Here is a 24,704-nt window from a genome sequence, read left to right on the forward strand (position 1 = left end):
TTGGTTTATAATGATGATTGCTAAATCACATGTTATCCTGACTGTGGATCCTTAGAATCTGAATTCTTTCTTTTACCCAGAAAATGTGGGATTTGATTATAATATTCCTAGGAGTTTTCATCTGGGGAGAGAAACAATAGCTCTAACAGGGGACTTAGGATCTTCCTTTATATACAGAAGGGGGAAACATTCTGATGATGTCTAACCAGTTCCTTTGCTTCAACATCCAAAGTTTGGGGATCCTAAAACATTGATTAGTTAAGGCAGATGTGGGCAGGCAAAGAATTGGCCTTTATCTTACCCAAGACCTTGGTATGAAGTCTGAAAGGATACCGTATCTTAGCACTCAGAACTTATAGATCCACCTATACATGTAGATGGTCATTATCTTCATAGCCATAATTATTTGGGAATTATAGTTTTATAAATTGAAAGAAAGTTTTGCTAAATGTGTCAAGAAGGTAACAAATAGGAAAAAGAACACAAGGGGCAGCTAGGTGGCTCAGTGGATAAAGTGCCGGCCCTGGAGTCAGGAGTACCTGGGTTCAAGTCTGGTCTCAGACACTTAATAATTACCTAGCTGTGTGGCCTTGGACAAGCCACTTAACCCCATTTGCCTTGCAAAAAAACCTAAAAAAAAAGAACACAAAAGGTTATTTGATATTGATTGGCTAAAAGGCGAAATATATTATAAAAGCTATGTTTAACACACACATGCACATGCATGTATACCTACATATAATATATATATATATATATATATATATATATATACACATGCTTTTAATGTGTATATGGACAAACTAACACAAACATTTCTATTCTATTCTATTGTAATGGGGGGGTAGGTTTAATTAAGTCATTCAATTACTCCATCCTCTGTAAAGTGACAAGAAGCTAGGCCCTGAAAACTGTGCCAGGTAAATGTAACTAATCACTCAAAAAGGTGAACTCAATGAGAAAGTCAGTTTCTATTGAATCAGTCAATCAACTATAAACTTTAGATTAATTAGGGGAAGGTTGATGTTCAGTCAGTTGTCTTTGAAAGTCATTGGAAGGACTGAAGAGAGATTTCACAAGACATATGTTTTTATTAGTTGAGAAAACTTGATCATGCCCTATGAATAATCTGTAAAATAAAGATTCAGTTCAGGAACTTGGAGATTTAAGCATCCAAAAGACTTCAAGTCAAGTCTTGAAGGAGTCACTTCAAGGGTAAAAAAGTAGAATCCTGCCCTCAACCTCAGCCTTAGTCACATCCTTACCACTCCTAACACCTGAGCAGATGAAGACCTTCTAGTGAACATCAGAGGATACATAGCCTTCTTAGTGGTATTCTAGCAGCATCCCTAGGACAATAATGACAGGGACCCAGGAACAAACCAGACCCACTGGAGAAAGGCAGTTTCAATAATTTTACAAGTAACACAGCCAAAAAAAAAAGCTGCTCTTTACTTAAGGAGAACATCTTGTGGACTATATTTAAAAAAGCATTTTCAGGACCTGCACTTATCCTTTCCTCACATGTACTCTCTAAGCTTAAGCCAAGGACTCCATATATCCTTGTGGAAAAGTGTGTCACAGAGTTTTAGTGGATGTTTTATGCAAACTCTTTTTTCTATATCACTTTAATAAATACTCCCCTTTTAAAAGTTAATCAAATTATGGCTAACTAGTTTATATTAATTGATAATCATTGGGAGAGAAATGGGGACTCATATACTAAAGCATCATCAACAAGATAGCATCAGAAAGAGACTCCCCCCTTCCCAGTTCCGCAGGGTTAACCTTGATACCCTGGGAAGATGGTGCAGACACCCAAGTTCTTGAGCCCCCCAACTTGCCATTGTTCTGGGAAGTTTGGAGAGTAGCTCCAGAACATATGCTACACTGCAGTAGAATCTTCTCATATGGGGGGGAAACATGTATGTGGCTTTAAAATATATGTGTTATTAGTAGTGATATATGAATGTAATAAAATACTATAGTGCTATAAGAAATAACGGGCAGGTGGATTTCAGAAAAACCTGGAAAGGAGACTTATATGAACTATTGTTAAGTGAAATGAAGAGAATCACGAGAACATTGTACACAGTAAAATCAACATTAAGCAATGAGCATTTATGATAGACTTAGCTTTTCTCAGCAATACAATGATCCAAGACAATTCTGAAAGGCACATGATGAAAATGCCACCTACATTCAGAGAAAGAATTACAGAATCTGAATGCAAATCGAAGCATATATTTTCATTTTGGAATTTTTTTTCCATGATTTTTCCTTTTGTTCTGTTTCTTCTTTCACATGACAAATGTGGAAATAAGTTTAATATGATTTCATGTGTATAACCTACAGCAGATTACTTTCCTTTAGGGGGAGGTGACAGGGGAGGGGAAAAAAGTTGGAACTCAAAATCTAATTTAAAAAAAATTGTTGAGGGGGCAGCTAGGTGGTGCATTAGATAGAGCACCAACTCTGGAGTCAGGAGGACCTGAGTACAAATTCAGCCTCAGACACTTAATACTTAGCTTAATACTTGGGCAAGTCGTTTAACCCTGCTGCCTTGCAAAACAAAAAACAAAAATAAAAAAACTTGTGAAAACTATCTTTACATGTAATTAAGAAAAAAAGTCATTTATAAAAAAATACATGTTATAAATGTAAAGTTCCTAACTGAAACATCTGTGCAGTGCCCTTATCTATATTCAATTTGTAGAAGCAGCACTGACTTTAGAGCAAATAAGCTTTATTTCAAATCCTTTCTTCTGGTGGTTAATATTTATATGACCTTCAGCAAGTCAATAACTTTCTTTTCCATAAAATGAGAGGGTATAATTAAAAGGCTTCTTTGGTCCCTTCTAGCCCTGGCTTTATGATCTCATAAAGTAAAAGAGCAAATTTAACAAACAAAAGTTACAAATATCTTCTCTAGACCTCAGTTGGAAAGCAGGCAGAGGATATGTAAGCAAGGATACTAGAAAGTCTTGGGCAAAAGGATGATAATATTCCTCTGTCAATTTGAGGATTTCTAAGGTTTCACACCTTGGTTTCATTTTGAGAAGGAACTTCACATATTCATGAATATTGGATTGTAAGACAGGTTATTAGCTAACCTTGTAAACATGAACACAATTGATGGAATTGATTTCATCCAACTGAGGCATAAGCCTGTTGCACGTTCCCTGGCTGCCAAGATAAGAGCTCGTTCTCCCAAACATGATGCAGTTATTATTTTCTACATTCACAAGGGAAAGTACCTGTTGAAAGGAATATTATCAATGCTAAATTATGAACCTGTTTTTATTTATACAAGGAATTGAATTAAGGTTGTCTTAAACTAATTGACCCCAAAGTCCTCCCATGACCAAAACCTTCTATACTAAACTTGCCAGAGTTATGTCTTTCACTCAATCCATTTCTCACCAAACTTGTTGAGATGAGAAATACCTTCAATACATTTCCTCTCCCATGCATGATCAAGTCCTCTGAACCTTTGTTTTTACCATCCTTTACACACTAAGAATGCCCTCTCCTGATAAAGAATGTGATCCACCCAAGACAGAGCTGATGGGTATCAGAACACAGACTGAAACACATTTTTTTCTTTCTTTTACTTTATTTCTCGTGAGGTTCTATATTTTTGTGGGGGAGGGGGTATTATGTTTACTCTTAAACAAGAATATTTTAGTAATGTGTAAATCAAGTCATATTAACCAAAAAAAAGGAAAAAAGAAACCAGGAGGGATGGGAAGTCAGGGAAACATGGAGGGATTTAAATGAACTGGTGCTGAGCAGGATGAGGGGAACCAGGAGAATGTTGTGTACCCTAAAAGCAACATGGGGGTGAATGTCATCCTTGATGGACCTGTTCATCCCATCAGTGCAACAATCAGGGACAATTTTGGGCTGTCTGCAATGGAGAATACCATCTGTATCCAGAGAAAGAATTGTGGAGTTTGAACAAAGACCAAAGTCTATTACCTTCACTCTAGGGGGGAAAAAACTGTTATTGTGTAATTTTGCTATCTCTTATATTTTATTTTTCTTCTTTAAGGATATGATTCCTGTACCTTTTGTGATGGACTTATCCTAAAGAATGTGATCCACCCGCGACAGAGCTGGTAGTGTTGGAACACAGACTGAAGTGCATTTTTTATTATTATTATTATTGTTATTTGGGGGGGGGGTTACAGGTGGATGGGGTTGGGTGGCTTGCCCGGGGTCGCACAGCATGGGTGATTGTTGGGTGTCTGAGGCTGGATTTGGACCTAAGTGCTCCTGACTCTGGGGCCGGTATTCTGTCCACTGTGCCACCTGGCCACCCCTACTATTATTATTATTATATCTTATTCTGGTTTTTTTTTTATTTTTGCAGGGTAGTGAGGTTGGGGTGGCTTGCCTAGGGTCGCACAGCTGGGTGATTGTTGGTTGTCTGGGGCCAGATTTGGGCTCAGGTGCTCCTGACTCCAGGGCCAGTACTCCGTCCAATGCCACTTAGCTGCCATTATGATTATTATTATTATTATTATTATTATTATTATTATTATTAAATTTTAATTTTTTCCTCTTTCCTTTACTTTATTGCTCATGAGGGTCTGTATTTTTGGGGGGAGGGGGTATATGTTTACTCTTAAACAAGAATATTTTAATACTGTATAAAAAATCATTTGTACAAAAGTAAAATAAATATTTAAAAAAAATGTGATTCCTCTCTCATCACACTCAACTTAGATCAATGCATACCATGGAAACAATGTAAAGACTAACAGACTGCCTTTTGGCGGGGGAAGCAAGAATAGAGGTAAATTTATAAAACCCAAAATAAATAAAATCTTTCAAAATAAAAAAAAAAGGAATGCCTCTCTCCCATCTTTATCTGTTAAAGACTTTCAGGATTCAAATGTCTTCTCTTTCACAAAGCTTTTCTTTAAATCACATCTTCTAGACCTCACTTACCTCCTCTGAAGAGATTAAAACTATTAAAAGCTATTAAAACTTTAGTGATTCTTAAGATGTATGAAGCATTGTTCTCTCTCTATTGTGTCCTTCCAGCTGGGTTTATCAGATTAAGATTCCGAATTTGTGGATAAGAGAGGAAAAGATAATGATATAATAAAGTAACATTTATAAAATGGCCATTTGTCATCCACATAGATCCCTAGCAATTCCACATGTGCTAGTAAATAATTGAACAAAATATCTACAGAAATAGCTTTGCACATGAACCCATTTATTCTATAATAGGAAAAATAACTATAGGGTGGCTTAATTACTTGAGCATGATAAATTAGTAATTCAAAATTAGAAGAAAAAATGGAAATGAAGATTCTAACAGTTTCCCCAGGACTGAGTCCTAGGAAAGTTTCAATATGAAAGCTTTCTTTGCAGCCAGTCCAAAGTGAAGTGTGCCATCTGCTGGCCCATGAAGTTGTATCATCTAATACTGTAGCTTTAGCTTCCATAAGGTTGAAAATATTTACTCTACAAATGGTATACTGAGAGTTAGCATAGTTAGAGCTGATGAATATTCTATACTGTTGATCTTTGAATTGACTTGTATATGCAATATAGCAGCCAAGAAAATGGATACAACCTTAGGTTGAATTGAAGAACTTTTGATACAATCAAATTTTCTCTGTATGTATGCAAGGCTTCCTTGCTTGTTTATATCCCCTTCTGAATATTTAAGGCAATGTATTAAACGCTTTCCAATTATTTTCTCATTTCATCCTCACAGCAATCCTGAGATGAGGAAACTGAAGCAAATGAAGGTTAAATGACTTGCCCAGGGTCACAAAACTAAAGTGTCTGAGGTTGGACTTGAACTTGTGTCCCTGACTCCAGACCTAGCTCTCTGTGCACTGTGTCTGCCCTATAATCATCTGGAAAGAGGCCAGAGAAGGACATCCATGATAGTGAACAGCCTTGAATTCATGCCATATGAAGCTCAGTTGGAGGAATGGAGAATGTTTAACCTGGAAAATAAAAAACTTAGGGGAAGGGTTGGAAAGATGGGAATTCAAATATTTGAGGGACTGGCATATGAAAGGAAGACTAGACTAATTTTAGGGGGCCCAGAGAACAGGACCAGAAGCAATGGATAAAAGGTACATAGAGACTAATTTAGGTTTTATACAAAGAAAAAAATTCTAAGTATTAAAGCTTTAAGAAGCATGATATATCTAAACTCAAAGTCATTATCCAAGTCAGAAAAACATTGCTGTCCTCATATGCAAACTGGTTGTTTGATCAAAGGCAAGTCACAGAACTTCTCTGTCTCCATCCAAAAATTCTAAGATTGTAAATTGCAATATAATCTGATTTGGATTGATAAAAGGAGTTTTTTCACCAGGGGGCTCCCTATACCAAATAAAATTACAGGTCTAGCCACACTCCTTTCCCCATCCCCCCAAAAAGAAAGGTATGAAAAAATGTTGTTTTTTCTCACTTCATATCTTTAAGCATAGAATGAATGAGCACTAATTGACTATGATGACATAGGAGGGAATCTTTTTCAGATATGGGTTGGACTAAATGGTCTCTGAAGTTCCTTTCAACTCTGAAATTCTATGAATCTGTGAATTGAAACCAGGAGTCTAAATTAAAGAAAATAAACATAGTATATGGTAACTATTCAGTTAATTAATGCACAAGCATCTAGTAATACCTATGATTTACCAGGTCTGGTGTTAGGTGATGAGGATTTAAAGACAACAGTGAAATAGTCCTCGTTGCTAATGACAATCCTGAGAGACCTGTTAAAGGACAATCCTGAGAAAAGAAAATGCCATCCAAAATCAGAGAAAAAAACTATAGATTCTGAATGCAGAACAAAGTATACTTGTTCACTTTTTAAAATTTTCTTTGTGTTTTTTTCTTTCTCTCTTTCTTATGGTTTTCCCCCCAGTTCTAATTCTTTTACAACCTGACTAATATGGAAATATTGTCCATATTCAATTGTTCATGTACAAGATATATCAGATTATTAACTGCCATGGAGCTAGGAGAAGAAAGGGAGGGTGACAAAAAATGTGAAACTCAAAAGTTTGCAAAAGGATGAATATTGAAAACTATCTTTGTATGCAATTGGAATGAATGAATGATAAATGAAAGAAAGAAAGAAAGAAAGAAAGAAAGAAAGAAAGAAAGAAAGAAAGAAAGAAAGGAAGAAAGAAAAGAAAGGAAGGAAGGAAGGAAGGAAGGAAGGAAGGAAGGAAGGAAGGAAGGAAGGAAGGAAGGAAGGAAGGAAGAATCCTTGCTGTCCAGAAGCTTCAAGTATTATTTATTTAATTACTTAGAGCAAAGATATTTCTTCCACCTATGCAGATCAGAAGAGTTTTCTCTACCCTAATGGCCCAAAGAATTGATCAACTGTTAGTCATTGTTCTAATTTTTGAGTGATAGATAAAAATCCTTCCATTTTTCACATTAACTAAAACTAATTCAAACGTATTTCTTCTTCAAGAGAATGACCTACTTATCCTAACTTTTTTCCTTCATTAACTTTGGACTCTGTTGATTTCAAAATATTGTCTCTAGTTCCATGTGACTAATTTTATTAGGGGGTGAGAAAGAGTTGGTAAAGGAGAATAAGTCTTAAACTTTGCCCAAAGTTTTTCAAAAATATGAAAAAATTATTTAGATTCCAATAATCACCACCACCACCACCCTTAGTTATTGAATCTTTTTGAATAACTTTTTTAGATTGGTCATAAATATTTTTTCTTGCAAAAATAACAAATGAAATGGAATTGAACACTTTTGTTGTTTCCTGGAACCTGAGACTCAGGGAAGGTTTCTTACAGGAAGACTACAGATTTCAATCAAGTTCTCTTTATGAAATTGCCTCATATTTCAGTGGTTTCTGCTAGAATGATCTTTGGGTAGCTATGGGCTCCCACATAATCAAAGAAGCATGGTCATTCCATGAAACTCAGAAAAAAAGAATGTCCTACCCCATCAAAGGAGTGAATGAATGAAGATCTGACATAATGTCCCTGAAAGGCTGCCAATCCCCAAATTAGATCATATGATGTCAAATCTAGTCTCAAAGTATATATGACAAGTGAGACTCATTTAAGATTGTTGTCACCTGCAATGTCATACATAGAATGCAATTACACTCATAGACAATGTTGCACTTAGGACATAGGATCACAATCATCTGTAGTATGAGTGTGAGGATGACCATGTGGTGGGGGAAGGAAAGGAGTTTGGGAAAATATTAGATCCTAAGAAATATTACTCCTGAGTGGCTTCATTATTGTAATTATCAAAAGTTAAAAACAGTATGCCAGTTATATTCAAGGGGAAAAATCTATCTCCAGCTGTTCAGCTAATTGTTTTTTTTTTTTGACTGGCTTTTGAGAGACTTAGTGCTAGCTCCCATTACTTTTGTCCGTTTGTATCACCAAAAAAGATGAGGTTGGGGGATAAGTTATTGCTTTAAGCAATCAACTATCTTTTCATAATTAACCACTTGCTTCAACAGGAAATGTATTTAATCTGTAGTATTCAATATTATTTCTAAAAGGCATTCAAAAGATTTTCTAACCTTCCTAATGCAGTTGAAAGATAAGCATAGGGGCAGCTAGGTGGCGTAGTGAATAAAGTACCAGCCTTGGAGTCAGGAATACCTGGGTTCAAATCCGATCTCAGACACTTAATAATTACCTAGCTGTGTGGCCTTGGGCAAGCTACTTTAACCCCATTTGCCTTGCAAAAACCTAAAAAAAAAAAAAAAAAAAAAGACAAGCATAGAAAAAATACTGACTAGATAATCTGTATAGCATATTAAATCCTTGTGCAGTGAAGGGAGTATTTTGTAACAGAAGCAGAAGTCTGTAGGTATTTATTAACCATTTGCTACATTTTAGGCACTGCACTAAGTCCTAAAGATACAAAGAAAGTCAAAAGATAGCCCCAGCTCTCAAAGAGCCCACAGTCTAATGGGGCAAGATAATATGCAAAACAAATATACAAACAAAACACATACAGGATAAATTAAGGGGAATCAGGAAAGATTTCTTGTAAAAGGTGGTATTTTAGCTGGGATTGTTAGGAAGCCAGGGGAAACTAGGATTGTTGGATCCAATTCTATGTACTATAATTGAGAAGGGATAGAGAAGAATGAAAGAATAATGAGAAGACCTCAAAACATAAGTTATGGGACCTAGTTGGAATGAGGAATGATTAGTCTCCAAGACTAATGAAATCACAGAGTTTGAGAGTTAAAGGAGCTTTATTAAAAGGACTCATAAACAAAAATATTTGTAGCAGATCTTTTCATAGCAGCTTAAAATCGAAAATTAAAAGAATACCTACCTATTAGGTAACTAAATAAATCATGGCATATAAATGTAAGGGAATACTATTGTTCCACAAGAAGTTATGAATTGCACAATTCCAGAGAAAACTGAGAAAACTCATTATGAAATGATGCAAAGTGAAGTGAACAAAACTAGGAAAACACATGATAACAATATTTTTTAAAAAAAATTTTTAAAAAGAACTAAGGGCCCATCTCTAACTTATAGATAAAATGAATCTATACAATGATATATTCAACAGGTGCTTATTTAGCCCTTCTAGAAAGCTTCACCCATTCTATTTTGAAAAAGCTTGAATGGTCAGGAACCTTTTCTTACTATCAAACTCAAATATCTTTTTTTTTGCAGTATCCAGACATTCTCTAAATTCTACTTTCTGGAGCCAGACAGAGCACATTTAATCCCTTCTCCATATATCAACCCTTATGATACCTGAAAATTGCTATCATATCATCTCTGTGTATTCTTGTCTACAGGCTCAACAGTTCCAGTTCTTCTTATTGCTTCTCATGTGTCATAGATTCAGGGCCCTTTCATCATCCTTGTTGGTCAATCTCAACTTGCCAATGTTTTTCATAAACTGTGGTGTCTAGAGCTTAGCACTCCACATGAGGTCAGATAAGGATGAAGTATACTGGAATTTTTGTTCTTGATTAGTCATTTCAATCGTGTCCAACTCTTTGGCCCATTTTGGAGTTTTCTTGGCTAAGACCAACTCATTTTACAGATGTATATATTGTATTGTATGTTTGTCCTTCATTCTCGAAGAAGACCATAACATCAGGGAGGTGATGTCATGACAAGCCCATGAAAAGGATTTGAATGAGGGAGTCCTGGGGGCAGCTAGGTGGTGCAGTAGATAGAGTACTGGCCCTGGAGTCAGGAATACCTGGGTTCAAATCTGGTCTCAGACACTTAATAATTACCTAACTGTGTGGCCTTGGGCAAGCCACTTAACCCCATTTGCCTTGCAAAAAAAACCCTAAAAAAAAAAGAAATGAATGAAGGGGTCCCGAGCTAAGTCACCAGTCTCACTTTTTCCTCCCAGTGACCAGATATGAAAATCAGGACCATTGGAGATGGCCTTGGATGCAAGGCAATCAGGGTTAAGTGACTTGTCAAAGGTTATACAGCTAGTAAGTAGCAAGTGTCTGAGGCTGGATTCAAACTCCCATCCTCCTGACTCCCAGGTCAGTGCTCTATCCACTGCACCACCCAGTTGTCCCTCTTTTACAGATGAGAAACTGAGGCAAAGTTAAATGACTTGGCCAGAGTCCCACAGTTAAGTGTCTAAGGCCAAATTTTAATTCAGGTTTACTGACTGTAGGTCTGGCACTCTATCTCTTATCACCTGGAAGTTATGCTGCCTAGCCATTCTCCATATATTTTAAAACCTTTTTTGTAGTCGTTAGTTTGCCATTCCAACCTCAACTCTTCCTGAGTCTCAGCTTTTCTAACACTATTTTTATAGACCTGTGTCAAGATTTTACAAACACCTCCTATTCCCTGGTCTTGATTTTCTCTTCCATACATTTCTTTTTAAAATCTAAGTTGATTGGCAAATTTCTGATGCCTCTGTATCAGCCTCTTCAAACAAACTGTATTTTTCCTCTTAACTGAATTTTTTCCCCTTTGTTCCTTCAGATTGTCATTATTGATCATCTCTCATCTCTCCTGAGATGACTTCCTCCAAAACATTTTGCCCATTTTATCCTATATATCTTTACTCTGAACCCTTTGAAATCTGCTTTTCAATATCTATTATGTATTTTAGATTTGGATCAGATTTCCTTTCTGTATCATAAACTATAGAAGAGAATAGTCATTTCCCCCAAAGGTTCTTTAATTTCCATCCCAGAAACTCATTCATCTGTGTAGGTGAGAATCAAAGCCAGAAGAAAATTTTCCCTTGTTTGATGCTCTACCTTTTGAAGGATGGAATTCTCATTTTAAAAAGGAGGTTATTAGCTGCTCTGCTTTTTGGCAGACAGAGCTCCAGAATATGACTGAGTAATTGAAGTCTCTCATCGCTACTATATCATACCTCTATGACAGGTTTGTGATCTGTTTCCCAAATTCCTCATCTATTTCCTGACTAGAATCTCCTCTTATGGGAACCAGTCCAGTTTTCCCCTTTATTAGTATTACCTCATGGTCTATATTTTTCTGGAACCTCTTTCCTAAACAAAATTTACCAGTTCTGTGCCTTATTCTCTCAAAGACCTAATTGGTGACTAGCTAGCTAATCTTATAAGCAAATTCATGCTAACTTGTTAATGCTTGTAACTAAACTTCAGTAGGATGTGAAATTCAAGTTGATCTTCACTACATCCTAAGGTCTTCTGGACTTCGACTTCTTTCCTGTCCTAGACTCTGCAGTTCTCTGGCACTGTATCTGACCTATTTATATAAAGAATACAAGGAAGAGGCAGCTAAGTGATGCAGTGGATAGAGTACATGCCCTGGAGCCACGAGGCCCTGAGATCAAATCCAGCCTCAGACACTTGATATTTTCCAGTATCTACTATGACTTAGGGACAGTCACAACCCCATTGCCTTGCAAAAAAAACAAAACAAAAAAAAAAAAAACTTGGTTAAAAGATATAAGGACCCTCTGGCCTTTCCATTCATCCTTACATACCTTTAAGACTTCCAGGTCTTTCCCCTTGCCTTGCAACTGAACTTCATGGAATGTTGTATCCTCCAAATAGAATGTGAGCATCTGGATCAAAGATGTCTCATTTTTAAAACTGAATATCCCCAGTTCTTATCAGAGTGCTTGGAACAATAGTAAGTCCTTAATAAGCATTTTTTTATTCACTCATTCACAGTACTAGTGAATTTGTGTTAAAGAAGAAAAATCTTTTTTTCTACTAAGCCTTCCCTAAAGAATCATAATCAGATGTTGTTCTTATTTTTTGTCTACATCCATTATTCTTCAAGAATTTCAAAGAGTTATTTCTTTCAGTTATAGCTATTACTTGGGCAACAGAAATGAAATTTTACTTTTAATCCTGATTGAATAATCCCATTATTTCAGTGTCATTCAAAGGGATATACCCTTTCAGTTACTTTTTCAGTGCTACTCAAAGCTTCTAAGACACTCTTTCCTATACCTATATCACTCTATTTCTATACACTTTTCCCTATACTCTTTCCTATATTTCCTATAGATTCCAGAACCTGTTTGGGGAAAATGATCATTCCTTTCTCTTAGATGTCTTTGAGAGTCAGCTCTTGACTTAGGCCAGGCTTGAAAATATGAAGCAGTTCCATCAAAATGGGAGGGGAGATTGGTCTAAGACTTTAAAGAGGTTTGGAAAGAGATGAAGTTAGGGATAGGGAAAGGATTGATGAGCTGGAACCAAACTTGTTGAAGATTCCCCCAATATTAGGAGTCAGAATGCCATATGCGTGTTATCTCCAAGTTACTCTGTTTAGTGTACATGGTTTTTTTACATGTTGCTTCCCCCATTAGACTGTGAGTTCCTAGAAAATAAAAATTGTATTTTGCCTTTCTTCACTTCTCCATCACTTAACACAGTATGTACAACATAGGAGGTGTTTAATATTTATTGACTCACTGACTTGTGGAAGTCACTTCTAGAGGTAAGTTGGTAGCTATAAACTTTTTAAACTCTATAAGTAATCCAGACCCTGGATTTTTAAAGGGATGATTATATGATTCCAAAAGTATAATTCAAAAATATAACTTCAACACCTCATCAAGACATATTAGTGGCACTGGGCTCTCAAAGGTTCTAACAGTAGAACTCAAACCCTGGTAGGTTCTATAATGTTGAACCAAGTCTGGTATATGAGGACTAACAGCTAAGTATGGAGAAACTCTTCACTCATAGGAAAGCTATCTAGTGATAAATTTTTTGACCATGATAACCCAGGAAGCAAAGGACAATACAAAATCATTTTAATTCCTATGCAGGTTCATTCCATTTCCATAGTGAAGCAACTTAAAAAGGGAAAATGAGTGCTAATATTCATATAAGATTTATCTCTAAACTTTAACCTAATTCTTGGTGCTTTAAATATGACTCTCGTCCAATGGTTAATAAGTGGATATACTACTAAAGCAAGTGAATCTTATAAATCTTGACATTTTCATAATAAATGAAACTAGAAGAAGGAAGTGGCAAATAAAAGAAAGTATGGCTACAGGTTCTCCTTGGAGAAGCAAAGAAAGGAATAGGAAGAGTTGTTTTTGGTCATACATTCAAAGTCAACAAGATACATTATTTCATAGAGCATTTGAAGATTTCATTACAATGCACATGAGCAGGATTTCTAGAAACATCACAATGAAAATAACTGTTGCGGGGGTGGCTAGGTGGCACAGTGAATAGAGCACCGGCCCTGGAGTCAGGAGTACCTGAGTTCAAATCCAACCTCAGACATTTAATAATTACCTTGCTGAGTGGCCACTTAACCCCATTTGCCTAGCACAAAACTAAAAAAAGAAAGAAAGAAAATAACTGTTTCTGGTGCAGCAACATTGATTGATGAAGATAAAAAAATCCTATGAAGAATTCAATAAGGCCCTCCATATTGATAATGATATTCATAAATATATATATTTATATATATCAATTGTATATATATATATATATATATATGCATACACATAAACATAAAAGAGAGTTATTCCTTCTACATCATTGGGGTTAAGGTTGCAGTGCCTTTGTGATCTGGAAAAATCCATATAAAATTTTTTGACACTTCCTTTGTGCCAAAGAAGCCTGAACTATCAGGGTACTAAAAGACAAAATAGATAGATAGATAGATAGATAGATAGATAGATAGATAGATAGATAGATAGATAGACAGATAGATAGATGCACATAATTCATGCATTTTGAGTTTCTGAACTTTTTCTATGTCATCTGCTGATCTTTGCATGTTGTCTGTGGTTTTCCCAAAACTCCCCAAAAAATTCCCATTTAATTTCTTATATTGACCCACAATATAGCAAAACTTTGATAAGGAATGTGGATATTGCATAATGTAGAAGGGTTAAATGAATATATATATATATATATATGTATATATATGACAGAGAGAGATAATTTACTTAGTTAATGAAAAGATGGAAATAGATGAGCAACATGAAATATATTGGAAAGTAAGGATCATAAAATTGTTAAAAAGAAGTCAAAGAAGTCAAAGATTACAAAGAAATTCAGTTTAGTCTAACATCTTATACCATATATCATAACAGTCTCAAATGTATGCATGACCTAGGTCATATCTAATTAACTAATTAAATGATCTAATAAATAATTAATAAACTAATAAACTAATTTAAATGATCAGGGAAGGTGATAGTTTTCACAATTACGGATCAGAGATAAGTTTTGGGTCAAAGAGGGAAGAGAAAAGATCACAGAAGATAAAGTGGACATTTTTGATTATAAAAAATTGACAAAAAGTTTAATACAAATAAATCAATGAAGTTAGAATTAAAAGGGAAATAGCTAACTAGGAAACCTATTTGCTGCAAAAGGTCTGCTATACAAGTTATAGTGAGAGTCATGGTGAAACAAAAAACAAAGAAAAGAAGAAAGGAAAAAGTGTCAGTAAAACATTCAAAAAGAAAAAAATTTAAAAAGCATTCGAAAATAGAAAGAAGTTCAGAAGGGGTTATAGACAAATATAATAGGTTAGCATTTCACTGTTATACACACAAAATAAATTACGTGTAATAGAGAGTTAGTTTCATAATAATCTTCTTTGTTCTTTGGAAATGGAAATATTTCTTAATCTTTGTCAAATTTATAAAGAAATTTTGGTCTTAATATAGTCTCCCAAATAGCTTATTTTACTTCAAGGGAAAATAATGTTTGCATGCTTCTTTCAGATGAAACAGTAAAGACACCCCTTGGAGACAACATACCTCCATATGATGTACTAAAATATTGTCTGCCTTTTGGTAACTTCCAAATTATAATCATATGGGTAAGCTGCACACAGACATTTTAATGTATAAATTGTGGATCAAAAAGTTTATGAAGCAATTCTTCCTTCCATTACTAATGAATACATTTTGCCTTCTATTTAAAAATCATTAAGTAATGCCACTTATTAAAAGATTCAATTAAACATATGAAGTTTATCCTACCATGACCTATATTATCTTGCTCTATTAAACACAATGTTCTATTCTTGTTCAGTACTAGACTTAAGAACCCAGGGAAATATTTTCATTAAGAAGGTAAAGCATCTAGCTCTATTATCTCATTTCAGGCCCCATGGGATATGAGCTAAGCAATGTACTCAGCACGAGGTGGAGGGGAAAAGTCCAAAAGCTAACTATCATATAAGTACATATTCCTATATATAAGCTTTCCCCCCAAAGTTTCCCTTTCTACCTCAATAATGCATAATGCTTATCCTCAGACTGAAAGTTAGTGCAAAGTAAAAGATCCTGGAGATAGCCTTCCTGAACTGAGAAAAGTCTGCTTTTATCTTAAAATGATCTCTGATTCAATAAGTCTTGGCTGAGACAAATTCATTTTGACATGGTAGAACTATCATAACTTTACAATTCTTCCTGTGACTCAGGCTACACTCAGTTGTAAGACTTAAATGAAAGTCTTTATGGGGTAGAACTGGAGAACTAAGAAGAGAAAATCTTTTTTGTAACTTCATGTCATCTGTCAAAATGACCACCTGACTATGTTCTGAAGAATAGCTAAGCAGCTGAGTAGATGAGATGCTGTAGTTGAAGTCACAAAGATCTGAGTTCAGATTCTGCCTCAGACACTGTGAATCTTGATTCAACAAGCAATTATTAAGTTTCTGCTGGTACAGAAGAATCATCATAAGTGCCAGAAACAAAAAGATCAAAATAAAAGACAGAGGACCTGCTTGCAAGGAGCTCACATTCTACTAGCCAGTTGGTCCTAAATCATTCAAATTAGACTTCAGCTGTTGGAAAATAGACTAATGAATAATCAATGAGCTACTTAAAGCTGTGGTTTTATGAAAAAACAAATTAGAGAAGTTTCCAAAAGACCTCCTCTAGTTTAGTTATGCCCTAGAAGTGCTTTGTTTTCCAAATAGCCTTTTACTCAGATTTATTTAATGTGTTTAAGTATTACTATTTCACAAAGAAAAAGAAAACTTTTAAGGCCAAATTCAAATGAGCACAGAAGACAAGTAAGGTAAATATGGGGAATGAATAAGATATAAATTTTCTGGGACAAGGTATGACTTCGCTTGTCATCAGTTCTAGTATGATCTTTGTTTAGAAAGTAGCACTGAGAATCCCCAAGTTGATAATTCCTTAATAAAATTCACATACTTGATCTGACCTTTTAAAAACATATACTGAGGGCAGCTAGGTGGCATAGTGGATAAAGCACCAGACACTTAATAATTACCTAGCTGTGTAGCCTTGGGCAAGCCACTTAACCCCATTTGCCTTGCAAAAACCTAAAAAAAAAAAAAAAAAAAAAAAAAAAAATATATATATATATATATATATATATATATATATATATATATATATACACTCAAGGGGTGGCTAGGTGGCGCAGTGGATAGAGCACCGGCCCTGGATTCAGGAGTACCTGGGTTCAAATCCAGTCTCAAACACTTAATAATTACCTAGCTGTGTGGCCTTGGGCAAGCCACTTAAAACCCCATTTGTCTTGCAAAAACCTAAAAAAAACCATATACTCAAACTGAGAAACACTGTCTCAGAGACATCATACTGCATTTGGTTCTAAAGAGAGAGATCATTCAGCCTCTACAGAGAATCATATTCAACTAGAACAGTGGTCTTCAACCTGACTTCCATAAATTCATTTTTAAAAAATATTTTGATATCTGTATTCAATAGAATTGGGGGTTTTTGTAAACTTATCATGTTAATTTATGCATTTAAAAAAATACTGTTCTTTAAAAGAATCCATAAGTTTTACCAGACTGTCAAAGAAGTACATGATAGAAAAAGTGAAGAATACCTACCCTAGGAGAAAATGTGCACCTATAAGCACTATAAGAAGAAATAGAAGAAAGATGGAGCAAGGCAAAAAGGAAAGATGAAAATTTATTGAAAGAGTAAAGAAAATAGCTATAATAGATAAGAGAAGAGGCAAAGATGTGCAGCCCCACTAGCTCTTGGCCCAAAGTCTTCTCCATCTAAACAGGCTCAAAGAGAAAGATCAGCATAAAAGGGAACTACATTCAACAAGTAATAGCCCAGTCTTATCTCTTCACTAGCCCTGTTAGTTATGTACACTATATATCTTCAGAAATAAGATTCACAGGGGCAGCTAGGTAGCCCAGTGGATAAAGCACTGACCCTGGAGTCAGGAGTACCTGAGTTCAAATCTGGCCTCAGACACTTAATAATTACCTAGCTGTGTGGCCTTGGGCAAGCCACTTAACCCCATTTGCCTTGCAAAAAAAACCCTAAAAAAATAAAATAAAATAGAAATAAGATCCACCAGAGAGACATTATATGTGATGTCTTCCAGAAAGAGGAACAGGGTTTTCCTGATTGTCATATCCAAGGATTTTTAAATTATCTCTCCTGGATCTGTTTTCCTGATCAGTTATTTTTCCAATAAGATATTTCATATTTTCTTCTAGTTTTCATTCTTCTGGTTCTGTTTCATAATTTCTTTTTTTAGCTTTTTCTTTTTTTCTTTAAGAAAGATTTTATTTATTTTGAGTTTTACAGTTTTTTTCCCCTGTTTCATAATTTCTCACAAAGTCATCAGCTTCCTTTAACTCCACTGTACATTTTAAGGAATTATTTTCTTCTGCTTTTGTATCTCCTTTTTCTTTTGGTCAATTCCCCAAAATTTGGTCAATTTTTTAAGACTTTCTTCTCCTCATTGGTCTTTTGGACTGCTTTTTCCATTTAATTCAAACTGACTTTTAAGGTGTTATTTTGTTCACTATTTTTGTATCTCCTTCACCAAGCTGCTGACTTGATTTTCATAATTTTCCCACATCATTCTCATTTCTCTTCCCAATTTTCCCTCTACCTCCCTTACTTGATTTTCAAAATCTTTTTTGAGCTCTGCCATAGCCTGAGACCAATTCATATGTTTCTTGGAGGCTTTGGATGCAGACGCTTTGACTTCATTATCTTCTGAGTATTTTGATTCTCCATAGGACAAAAGTAATTGTCTATGGTCGGATATTTTTTTCTGCTGCTGTTTGCCCATTTACCCAGTCTAGGACTTGATTTTAACCCTCTTTTTTAAGGTGGGGCTGTACTTCCAGGGTGGGGGGCACACTCCCAAGCTTTTGAGGGTTTTTGCAGCTGTTTTCAGGGACACCCCACCCAGAAACTGACAATTTCTCAATTCCTTCAAGGTCTTATGAGAGGCTATGACTGCTCTTCTGGTCTGCGGATGACCACAAGCACTCCTTTTTGCCTGAAATGATGAAGAGGATCCCTGCTCTGCTGAAGGAAGTGAGAGTTCTGTTGTGCTTTTGCTCCTTTTGCTGAGACTGGGGCCCCAGACTGCGACCTGGAACTGAGTATTAGCAAAACAACAGAGTCCTGCCTCAGGAATAGCAAAGAGTGCTCTGCAGTCTTCCTGACTCCCTTTCCTTCCAAGGACTGAGCACTCTGGAAGCAACTACCAAATGGTTCCTGAAGCCTATTCCTGGTCCCCTGGGGCCAGGTCTGTGCTGAGGTCTTTGCTGAACTGGTTTTCACTCTCACTCTGGGGTGGCAGAATTTTTCTGCTGACCTTCCCAATTATCCATGACAATCCCTGAACTGAGAAACATCAATTAGTTTTTAACAAATGCATATTTACTTCAAGGATATGGTAAACCAAGAAGAACAAACATTTCTCCCATTTAATTCAGGACACATTCTTTCTTATATCACTTTAATCTTTGTGGAGAGTGAACTCAGGCTTAATGTAGTTTTGTATAGAATTCCTCCTACCAATTTCATGTCCAAATCTGGCATCACTACTAGATGAGTGCTTATCCCAACTATTCAGGACTGAGTCCCAAAGGTCACCCTTGATGCCTGGTGTATTGATATTGGACTGGCTACAAAAACCAGTATAAACTTGACTCATAGACTCCCAGAGTCCCAGACTCCTGAATGCCTCATACTCCTAACCTTTCAAAACACATTAAATTATGACCTACAACTTATTTCACCTTAAATAAAAAAACAAATATCAAGACAGAAAAAGAATGGGGACACATTTTTACAAGGTCACATGTCAACCTTCAGTGGTGGGGAGATAGTCCAAGACCTCTTCTCTTACAATATTGTCACTCACCAGGTGCCTTTTGGCCAGGAAAAAATAAAAATCAGAAAGAAGCCTAACCAAGAGAGTCCAAGACTGATTAATGTATTTTTGAAAATGCCCCAGGTCCCTTTCCACAACTATATCTAATCATAGAAGATGCCACTCACCATATGGTTAGCAGATAAAAAGGAGTTATTATATAATATATATACATGTATATATATATATATATACATATATATATATATACACACACATTTATGACTGGTCCTTTAAGTGGTAAGGACCAGGGTGGTCAATGTAGACATAATATCTACACATGCTCCAAATTCCACATCATCACAGCTGTCCAAGAATTAGTCTTCCCAATCTCTTCCATATAGAGGAAACTGCCTCAGTCAAGCACACTGTTACTCTCTACACAGGCTCATAAGAACTGACTTTATTGGTCAGTTCCCTATTACAAAAAAAAAATCTTAAATGCTAAGCTCATGAGTTTATATTTAATTCCAAAGGAAATAGGAAGTCATTAAAGGATTATGATCAGGAAAGTGACAGGTCAAGCCCATTTGCTAAGATTATATTGGCAGCTGTTTGAGGCAGAGATTGGAGAGGAGAGGCCAGAAAGAGATAAATCAGTTATTACAATCCAAATGAAACTCTGACTCAAGATAATGACTGTTTGAATTGAGAGATAGAAGCTGATATAAGAAATATTGTAGAAACAACATTGCCATAACTGTACAACTAGCAAAGGTAAAACTTATGAAAAGAAAGAATTGAAGCTGGTTGTTTGAGTGAATAGGACTATGGAAATGAAAGAAATGTGAGAAAGTGAGGAATAGATAAATTCCATTTTAGATAGGTTAATTTCAGGTGGAAAAATCCAGTAGGAAATTTAAAATGTGGTTCTCATACTCAGAGTCTTACTGAATGGACAATTTAGAAAATCATCTGCATATACATGTATGAGTGTGTCTATGTGTGTAACACTATGAAATTATCAAGGAAGAGAATAGAAGGAGAAATATGAGGGCCTTTGAGGATACTCCTATTTAGGACAGAGGAGAAAAAAGTAAATAAGAGAAGTATAAAACAAGAAATATTAGCCTATCAAGTGTGAAAAGCAGAACAGAGAATGGTCACTTGAACCAAGGAAGAAAAGAACCTAAGCAGAAGGTAGGAGTGGTCAGTAGAATTAATACAACAGAAGAATAAAGATTGGAGAAAATGCTACTGGATTTCACAATTAAGTGGTTATTAACCTTTGAAAAAAGAGGACAAAAGACTCAAGAGAAGAGAATAACATAAAACCGAACTGGTTCACAAAAGAGTCAAGAAGGTAAAGGGAGTATAGATAGTGCAAGAGTGATGGTCTAGAATTAGGAAAGAAATGGAGGTCATAGTGATAATAAAGAACAGGGTTTGGGGTTGTAAGACAGAGGGAGAGATGTATATTATGATCAAATAAGGGTATTTCAAAGTAAATGAACATGGAAGTGGAACACAGGAGGGTAATGGCAAGATCAAGAATGTGACCATCAAAAAAAAAAAAAAGAATGTGACCATCTCTGTGCATAACTGAGGGGGAAGAATGGGTCATGGATATGAATAAGTTAAGGATCTATTAAGCCAGTGTTTGAGAGATTAACAATATGTATATGAAAGTAAGAAAAAAAGAATTGCAGAAAACAGAAAGACTGTAAGCCAAGCACCAATTTTGCTGATAAAAAATTCAAGCACAACAGTACTCTATAGAATCTTGAATGGGTGATAGAGATTGAATGAACCTTAAGGGAAGATGGGTGACTGAGCAATGTAGGAATGATGTCCTTAAGCAGAAGGTAGAAGTGGTTAATAAAATCAATACAACAGAAAGATCCAGAAGAATGAGAAAATGTTAATGAATTTCACAATTAAAGGGTCATTATTAAGAAAAAGGACAAAAGACTTAAGAGAAGAATCTTCTAGTAAGAAGAGCTCTTCTTATCTAATGGTAAATTTTTACCTCACTGATTGTAAATTATTTAGCTTGAAAAAGGCTACAAAATGAGACTAAAGTGGAGGAAGAGTTGGTAGGTGACTTTTTTGTACAGATATGACTCTGAGCCTGAAATGCAAAAAAGTGTAAATTAATTCTCTGCTGCTTTTGCTAACTTTGTTCTAACAATGAACACCAAGAAAACACCAAAAAGTAAAAAAGGAAACAAAAAAAAAAAAACTAGGGGCTGCTCTAGAGTCAGGAGTACCTGAGTTCAAATCCGGCCTCAGACACTTAATAATTACCTAACTGTGTGGCCTTGGGCAAGCCACTTAATCCCCATTTGCCTTGTGAAAACCTAAAAAAAAAAAAAAAAAAAAAAAACACCAAAAAGTTCCAACCACTTCATCCATATGGGGAACCTTCAATTACAGCAAATGAAGAAATTTTGAATACTGCAGATAAGTACATTACTTTGGCAGTATACTTTTCAAAGATAAAATTGTAGAAAAAATAAGGTATTTTTCCAGAGTTAGCACAGTGTTTGGAAAACTCTAAAGGAAAGTATGGGAGAGAAGAGACATTAGGCTGCCTACCAACCTGCAGGTCTACAGAGTCATTGTTGTTGAGTTCTTTGTTATATGCTGGTAAATCTGGGAATAGTTTACCACCACCATGCCAGGAAACTAAACCACTTCCATTTGAATTGTCTTAGGAAGATTTCAAAGGTCATGATAATAAAATAAGGCACCAGATAAGACAAGATAAGATACTAGAAACTAAGGTTCCTTCTTGAGTGCAGAGAGCACAAGTCCAGTGGATTGACCATGTTGTTTGAATGTCAAATGTATGTTTAACTAAAAGACTAATTTATGGAGAACTCACACAAAGCAAGCACTCATAGAGGTCAGAAGAAGTGACACAAGGATGCTCTCAAGGTCTTTCAGAAGAACTTTGGAATCAATTGTGAGTCATGGGAGACACTGGTTCATAGTGTGTTCACATCAAAGAAGGCACTGTATTCTGAGTAAAGCAGAATTGTAGTAGCTCAAGCACGAGATACACAAATTTAGAGACATCCCCATTCTAAATGTTCATATGGACTATTTGTATCTGGACTGTGTTAGAGCTTTCTGATATTTATTGGTATAAGCAGTCTGTCAGATAATACCTTGACCCCCACATAGCATTGTCATTTTGGTCTTCTTCGAGAACCAAGGATAGTAACAATGTACATGTAAAGCAATGAATTGAAGCAAAAGAGCATAAAAAAGCAACTAGAGCAATCATACCCCTCCACCACCCATTTCAAGCTTTGAATAATTTTGGGACAATTTATCATTAGAGTTCAGATTTCTCTTAATATATAATCCCTTAAAATGGATTTTTTTAACATAGTGAATAGAGAATCATTCTTGTCTATAATCTCATGATTTTCTGACCATGCTTTTTGCTTATTTTAATTAACAGTTTGGCTTGAAATATTTTCTACTAATTGTTTCTGAATGATTTCCTGAGTGCTTCGGAGAGAAAAATGAGAATTCCTTTCCCTTTTATCATACAAAGGGAGCCTTATGATGTGTTCCTTTAAAGGGAGCAAATTCTGGGAGTTAAGAATTATAGGTTCTCTTCCTAACTTGCCTAATATTATGGAAAATCAAATACCTAATATATATTGAACTATAACTGGTAATCCATCCCTCAGGGTTATGCAAGGCCATCCTGTCAAAGGCTATGGGAAAGGGAGTTTAAAGGCAAATCCAACTGCAACCTAATTATGAGGCTATTTTTTGGTTATTTTTTTTTGTAGATGGTGGGGAATTATATTCCCTGTTATTTTACCAGTTGATCTTCTGCTTTAAGACTAAATTGGGGAGGCAGAGTCAAGATGGCGACAAGAGAAGAACATCTCTTAGGTGCTCTCTCATAAAACTTATAAACTAAGGACTCTAAATTTTCGAGAGACAGAACCCATAGAGTGACCCAGTGAGCCAGTTCTCCTACTCAAGGTAACCTGGAAAAGAGCAGAAAGGCTCTGCTCCCCTGGGTCAGAGGGGAGGCCCACCAGAGGGGTGGCCCGCCAGAAGGAAAGAACTTGATCCTCTTGGAGGCAGCCCCAGTGTGCTGGGAGCCAATTCACAGCAGCAGGGGAGTTTCCTGAGCTACACATGGGGGAGCACCAGGCATAACCTGGGGGGAACAGCCCTGATATTCTAGAAGCAGAGGGCAAAATAGAAAATGGAGTGAATCCACCAATCCCCCTGAGAAAGAGATCCCAAAAAAACCAACCCCTAGGAATATTATAGCCAAGTTCCAAAACTCCCAAGTCAAAGAGAAAATATTACAAGCAGCCAGAAGGACACAGTTCAAATATCGTGGAGCTGCAGTCAGGATCACACAGGACTTAGCAGCAGCTACATCGGAAGCTCTTAGGGCTTGGAATACAATATACTGGAAGGCAAAAGACATTAGAATGCAGCCAAGAATGAACTACCCAGCAAGGCTGAATGTCCTCTTCCAGGGAAAAAGATGGACTTTCAATGAACCAGGGAAATTTCAAAGGTTCCTTTTGGAATGGCCAGAGCTGAACAGAAGGTTTGATCTTCAGATACAGGACTCAGGTGAAGCATGGAGATGGGAGGAGAGGGGGAAAATATGAGGGACTTAATGATGATGAATTGCATGTATTCCTGCATAGAAAAATGACACTGATAATACTCATATAAACCTTCTTAGTTAATAGAGCAGGTAGAGGGAGCTTTTATAGTTAAAGCACAGGAGAAAGCTGAATTCGAAGATAAAATATGGTGTAAAAATGGAATCAATAGAAAAAAAGGGAAATGGAATGGGAGAAAGAAAAAGGAGAGGGGGAATAGTCCAAGATATTTCACATAATAAGATTTTTTTTATTACAATGAGCTATTGCAATGATATGGAACGAGGGAGGCAAGGGGGAATGAGAGAACCTTTGCTCTCATCAGAGGTGACTAGGAGAGGAAACAGCATATATATACTCAATGGGATATAGACATCTGGAGTAAGAAGGAAGGGGGGAGCAGGGGGAAGGGGTGGGGATGTGAATAAAGGAGGAGAGTGGTCAGATATAACACATTTTCTTTTTTACTTCTTGCAAGGGGCTGG

General features: G+C 36.0%; 1 pseudogene; it reads left to right on the forward strand.

Moving 5' to 3' along the window:
• The first annotated feature begins 3,122 nt into the window (after positions 1-3,122).
• The window catches only part of LOC141494224 (large ribosomal subunit protein mL64-like), a 43,242-nt pseudogene continuing 21,660 nt past the window's right edge, over positions 3,123-24,704 (forward strand).

Source organism: Macrotis lagotis, chromosome 7 (genome assembly GCF_037893015.1).
Source record: "Macrotis lagotis isolate mMagLag1 chromosome 7, bilby.v1.9.chrom.fasta, whole genome shotgun sequence".
Lineage (NCBI taxonomy): Eukaryota > Metazoa > Chordata > Mammalia > Peramelemorphia > Peramelidae > Macrotis > Macrotis lagotis.